General features: G+C 39.9%; 1 non-coding gene across 1 annotated transcript; it reads left to right on the top strand.

Annotated features, from left to right (window-relative positions):
* The first annotated feature begins 4,410 nt into the window (after window positions 1-4,410).
* LOC145044645 (small nucleolar RNA R71) lies at window positions 4,411-4,516 on the top strand. The gene has a single exon (XR_013681592.1). It is a non-coding gene; the product is annotated as a small nucleolar RNA R71 (small nucleolar RNA).
* The last annotated feature ends 1,735 nt before the right edge of the window (window positions 4,517-6,251 follow it).

The following is a 6,251-nucleotide window of genomic DNA, read 5'->3' as shown; positions in this document are numbered from 1 at the left end:
TACAACCTACGAATATGTCGTTAGTGCTCTATTTCTCACCGTTAGCCATCTTGACAGTAAATGTTTCAGTTAAAGGTTGGGGTTTATGTTTGAGAAGATGTTTGAATGCATGGCTAACAAAACTTCTCTCCGCACCAGAATCAAAAAGAATGCATGCATAAGAGTTGTCGAGGAGGTACGTACCCGTAACAACGGTAGGGTCAGCAACTGTCTTCTCTTTTCCCATCGCTACTACTCTCCCTGTGTTGCCAGATGTTGTTACCTTGGGAAGTTTCTCCTATAATGTCCGACTTCCCCACAACCATAACAAGCTTGACCAACACCTGCTCCGGAGGCCTAATTGGTTGGTTGGACTAGTGTTCTGTAGCCTCGAGTTGTGTGACCCATCATGCCACAGTTGTTGTAGAGCATTTCACGACATGGGTTGGGGATGCAGTGATGGTAACTGCACTTGCTGCACCAAGGGAGGGTACCAGTATATCGAATGGTAGGTGCTTGAGTTACAGGAGCAGCGGTAGGAGTAGTAGCAACATGGAATGCCACCGTATGTTGTTTCTTGGAAGGCTCATGCAAAGACTGGCCCTTTCACTACTTCCAGAACTTTCTCTTCTCGCCACTCCCTTTCGCTGGTTCGGAAGCGGCTGTCACTTTATCAAGATCAACCCCATGATCTATGAGAGTCTGCGCCCGACACTTGGCGCTGTCAAAAGTGATTGGCCTGGCAGCCAAGACATTTCCTTGAGTTGGGGGTGTCAATCCCCAAATGTATCTCTCTATCTTCTTGCTTTCCGGGGTGACCATTCCCGGACAAAGAAGTGCTAGGTCTTCAAACCTAGAAGTGTAGGCAGCAATGTTGGAACCCTTCATTTTCAAGTTTCATAGCTCGTGTTCCAGTTTCTGCATCTCGCCTCATGGGCAGTACTCAACGAGCATGAGCTCCTTCAAGCTCTCCCAACTCGTAGCATTTGCTACTGGCAGGGTTAGGGATTTGACCCGATTATTCCACCAGGTCAGTGCTATGTCTGTTAAGGTGTAGGCATCGAACTTCTCGTTATTGGCTTCAAAACAGGAGCAAATTTCGAAGATCGACTCGATCTTCTCAAACCATCGAGTTAGGGCAATAACACCTCCATTGCCATCGAAAGATGTGGGTTTTGCATTCATGAAGTCTTTATAGGATCACTCCTTCTGGTGCCCTTGACTACCTTCATGATTTTGGGAACGAATACCACTCCCAAAACCACTAGAGCCGCCAGTGTTAATCTTTGACAAAACGGCAGTCACAACATCAGTAATAGCTGGCTGGGACATAGTGGGATCGAACTGAGGAGGTGGTGGTGGTGTTGGATCCATCGAGGAATTGTTGTTCTTTTTTTTGCATCTTTTCTTTGGAGGCATCTTGTTCTATATCAGGAAGAAGAAGATGGTAAGTCCCTTAGACTTTCGAATCAAGAGATATAAAACAAGGTATATCTATATATGTTAGACAAAGTGTGCTACTAACCGATAAACAAGGAAAAGTTACTAATACGAGTAAACTATCGCTAAGAAATAATGAGTAGCAACACTTGGAACGAATCTTTACAATGCAGTCGTATTTGATTAAAATACTCCTATAGTATTTTAAGCTGTTTGTTTTGTTCTATCGACATCTTGTTGTAGGAATACTTGGTAAGTTTTAGGCCTGCTGCACACCACAGTCACTCCCAAGCACATGTTGGTCATGTCTCGAATGAATATAGTTGATCAGGCTATATTGACCCTAGACATGATTACATAACTGCCCAGGTTTAACCGCAATGTCCAACATCCAAATACTTTTATTTTGTTCTTCACATGATACTGTTTCTAGTGTGTAGGGATACTTGTATACTTTTTGTAAAATACTTATATCTTATAAGTATACTTTTAGTTCAGAGCACTTCAGCCCCTTAGTGTTTATAGTTTTATACTTTGAAAGGTTCAATATACTTAGTTCACTATAAACAATAGCTCTGATATCAATCTGTCACACCCCCGGACCGTCAGAACGGACGACGGAAACGTCCGGGGGCGGGCGACATCATGCATAGTATCACAACAATCGTATCATAGCAATCAAAGTAAACACAACCATTACATTACAATATTAATATTTACATCTATTTGAAACATAGTTTGTATACATTAAAAGTAGCAAAAGATAAAGACGGGACTCCAAAATGCTCCGTCTTCTCCAAAACCTAACGAAGGTACCTGTCTATCATTGCCTTGAGAATACAAGCGGTTTTGAAAACGTATCAGCATAAAGCTGGTGAGCTCATAAGCATGTTTTTGTATTGGAAACTAGTCACTGAATTTGTACAAATGATTTATTTTCATTATAAGTAAATATCATTTGTATCGATACCCTAGTTATCACCAGTAAGTAAAATATATTTCGTTCGAAAAACCCTGGCTACCACCAGTAAGTAAAATATATTTCTTTCGAAAACCCTAGCTACTACTAGTAACTGAGGTACACTCCGTTTAAAAACCCTAGCTACCACCAGTAAGTAAAATATATTTCGTTCGAAACCTTGCCTACCGCCAGTAAGTGAGGTACGTTCCGTTTAAAAACCCTGGCTACCACCAGTAAGTAAAATATATGTCGTTCGAAAACCCTGGCTGCCGCTAGTAAGTGACGTACATTCTGTTTGAAAACCCTGGCTTCAACCAGTAAGTGATGTAAGTTCTGTTCGAAAACCCTGGCTACCACCCGTAAGAGATGTAAGTTCTGTTCGAAAACCCTGGCTTCCGCCAGTAAGTGATGTAAGTTCTATTACTTAAAATAAAACCAAAGGTTGTGTCCCTAGAATACCCTCCAGTAAGTAGATAGGTAGTTTTATTAATTAAAGTAAAACTATTGAAGAAATAAATCCCATAAACAAAGGTTAGTTTATACTTATTGTGAGTCGTATAACCATGCTAATATGACCGGTGACCTCCTTGACGTTTCTTCAGGCATCGTATGATTACAAAATTTGACACCCCAGGCATGCCTGCCTAACTGTAGCTAACAGTTTAGGTGTGGGATTTTCGGTCTTGAATAGATCTATTCACAAATTTCACGCTCTCCCTCCAGGAGACTCTGGTTATACTAAAGGTGAGGATTTACTGGTACCCTGAAGGTCATAACTAAGATAGGTCTCACAATCCTGTATTAACTAGTTTACGCGTGGTTCAGTTATTCTCGAGTTTGAAATCGTTGGTAAACGATGTAGAGTATAAATAATTATACACAAAATAATTATTTAGTAAGATACTCTTGTTATCTGAAGATAATAATGGATAAACTAAATTTGTCATAATTTATGTGTTTAAATCTGTAAAACCGGTAAAGAATTCCCCAAACTATACCTATTATAGTTTATCTGGTATGTTATGTTCATGAATTGTTCTTAAAACTATGCAATTACGTTTAGAAAGCGCCCCTTATGCTCCGCATAATAAAAAGGGATAAGTTATCTAAAAGTTCGATGTAAAACCATTTTAATTGCGTCAGTTTTTAATTTGTGAAAACCTTTATATGTGGCTTGTATTCCTCCTCTGAAAATGTTATAAAAACTTATAAAAGCGTAGGGGTATGAACTCAGAGTTGGTTGGATGCAAAGGATTGAACTGGACGATCCTTGAATTGATGTACGTTGCACTTAATGGAATCCAGGACTTGGTTGGATCGAGGAAAAAAGGATTTTCCCCATGAAAGAGCTATTTACGTTCGTATATGGAGTTTACGACCGTGAATGGAGTTTACAGCCGAGAACCGGGTTTACGGCCATGAACTAAGTTTGTGGATTTTGAAGATCTGGGGGATTACGGCCGTAAAATCAAGAACAAGAGTGATGGTTGTCGACTAAAAAGTGTTCCAGAGGCTCCCAAACGGCCCCAAATGACGATTTCCGGCGTTTTTTTGGGTGAAAGGAGGGCTTTATGGAGTTTACGGTCAAGAGGTTTAGAGAGAGAAAGTGGGTGTTTCCGGCCAAGAAGATTCAAATGAGGGTGGGGGTCCTGTATTTGTAGCAGTGGTATGGTCGGTGGTGGGGTCTACCTGGCACCAACCGTAAATAGAGTTTACGGTTATACACGAGTTTACGGCCGTAAACTCGCCTTGGCCGTGAACTCGTCGTTTATTCGAGGAGTTGAAGGTTTTTCGCGTGATTTTTGGTTTTCTAACTCGTATGTAATTATAAACAATAATCTTAGTTAATTTACTTAACCCAATACGTTGACGGAAAATTCACATATTCTCTAGAGTACTTAGAGAATTCTTCAATTAATTCTTTGATTACCGGGGGTAGGTTCTTTGTGAGAGGTCCTTGCGAATCAAGGAGTTTCCTTGTGGTCACATTCACTCCATCATAGAAAATGGAGACTTCTTGTTGGCTATTAAGATCGTGATGTGGGCAATTTCTTAGTAAACCTTTATATATCTCTCAAGCATCGTATAAGGATTCTCCAGCTTGTTGTTCAAAGTTGGCTATGGCTTTCTTCAACTAGGCTATTTTTTAGGGAGGGAAAAATTGATCAATAAATTTTTCTTTCATCTTAGCCCATGTGGTGATGGATCCGGGAGGCAGTGATTTGAGCCAATCTTTCGCAGCACCCTTGAATGTGACTGGAAGCATACGAAGTAGCACGGTTTCGCGAGGCACATTTGGAACATTAAAGTAATTGGCTACATTGTTGACCTTGTCTAAATGTTTGTAGGCATCTTCGTGATCTTTCCCATAGAAGGGGATTTCCTTTAGTTGAGAAAGTATGTGTCCTTTTAGTTTGAAAGTGGCAATAGTGGGAATGATGGGTTGCACAAGTCCCAGGCCGGTATCATCACGTATCCTCTTCTTCCATTCACCCATGGGAACTTCATCAATGTTCGCCATGGTGTTAACGTGTTCGCCTTCAAAGTCGCTTCCTTCTTCGGAGTTGGATTCGTAATCGTCCTCAAATTCGACTTCTTTTGTATTATCTTCAAAACATTCCAATTTACTTCCTTCACGTTTTGACTGTTGGACTCACCTGCCTTCGTATCCTTTTTCTTCCCAAAAGCTGATTTGAGGTCCTTGAACGGTGATTTGTTTGGCGAGTTGTTGTCTTCAAGTACCTTGTCCTTATTTTTCCTTGGTGTGGATTCCGGGTCTTCAAATGGAGGGACCAAAGGTGTGTTGGATCCTCAGATCATGTAAAACCTGCAATCAAAACAAGAAACACGTCTAAAAAAAACAAAAATAAAATAAAACACGAAACTGGGAATCAGCTACGGACTCGCCGAGTAGCTTCGAATGCACTTGGAAGTTCAAGGCAAAAAAAAAAAAAAAAATCTAAACGAAACTTCTAAAACAGACAACTATTAAAACCTATCCTAATAACTAAATTTCTTAAGAAGTTGACTTGCCGAGTCAAGGTCCCAACTCGTCGAGTCCCTCATTAAAAATGAATTATATTTATAATTTTCTGGAAACAGAGGTGACTCGTCGAGTCAAGGTCCAACTTGTTAAGTTCCTCATTAAAAATCCATGTACGGCAAGGACTTCTAGAGCTTTGCGAATCTTTGATCCGACTCGTCACGTCAGGAGTTGACTTGCCGAGTCCTTGTTTTTGGCATTGTTTCTTCTTTGTTTCAACTCCCAAACTTCCAACTGCTTCTCATGCTTGCTTTTTCTTCCGAGCTTCTCTTTTGGACTGAAAATACAAATCAAACACTATTTGTGACAACCCGTGATTTATTCCATCACAGTAACCCGCTTTCGTTAATAAATCCGTTATGTTACATATTTTTCCGTTAGATTTGTTTTAAAATAAAATTTTTGCGACTTTTATATAGGTTTTAAAAATGTTGTGATACATTTTAAAACATTAAAATATTTTCTATTTCATTTAGAAAATATTTAGTTTTATTTAAGTCGTAATTACGACAACTTTATCGGGTGCGACCAAAAGCAACGTATAACGTCGGAATCGGGTAGAATTCCACCGCGTCTCAAACCCAACCTCTATATAAAGGTTGAGTGGACAACTTTTGAAGACTTTTTTCCCACTTCATAACTTTCTCTCACTACTCTCTCTCTAGAATTCGAAATTGATCCAAAAAACTCCATTTCAAGCCTCAATTTGGTGAGTACTCCATCCTAGCTTGTTGTTTAACTTGATTGGCATGAAAATTCATGTTTGAAACTCCCAAAAACACCCAAGAATAAGTGTTTATGATTTAGAGACCCTCCCAAAACCGTGAA

The sequence above is a fragment of the Lactuca saligna genome, chromosome 4, assembly GCF_052625555.1.
Source record: "Lactuca saligna cultivar CGN05327 chromosome 4, ASM5262555v1, whole genome shotgun sequence".
NCBI classification, from domain to species: Eukaryota; Viridiplantae; Streptophyta; class Magnoliopsida; order Asterales; family Asteraceae; genus Lactuca; species Lactuca saligna.
The sequence above is the reverse complement of the archived record's forward strand: the minus strand, read 5'-3'. Positions and strand labels throughout refer to the sequence as shown.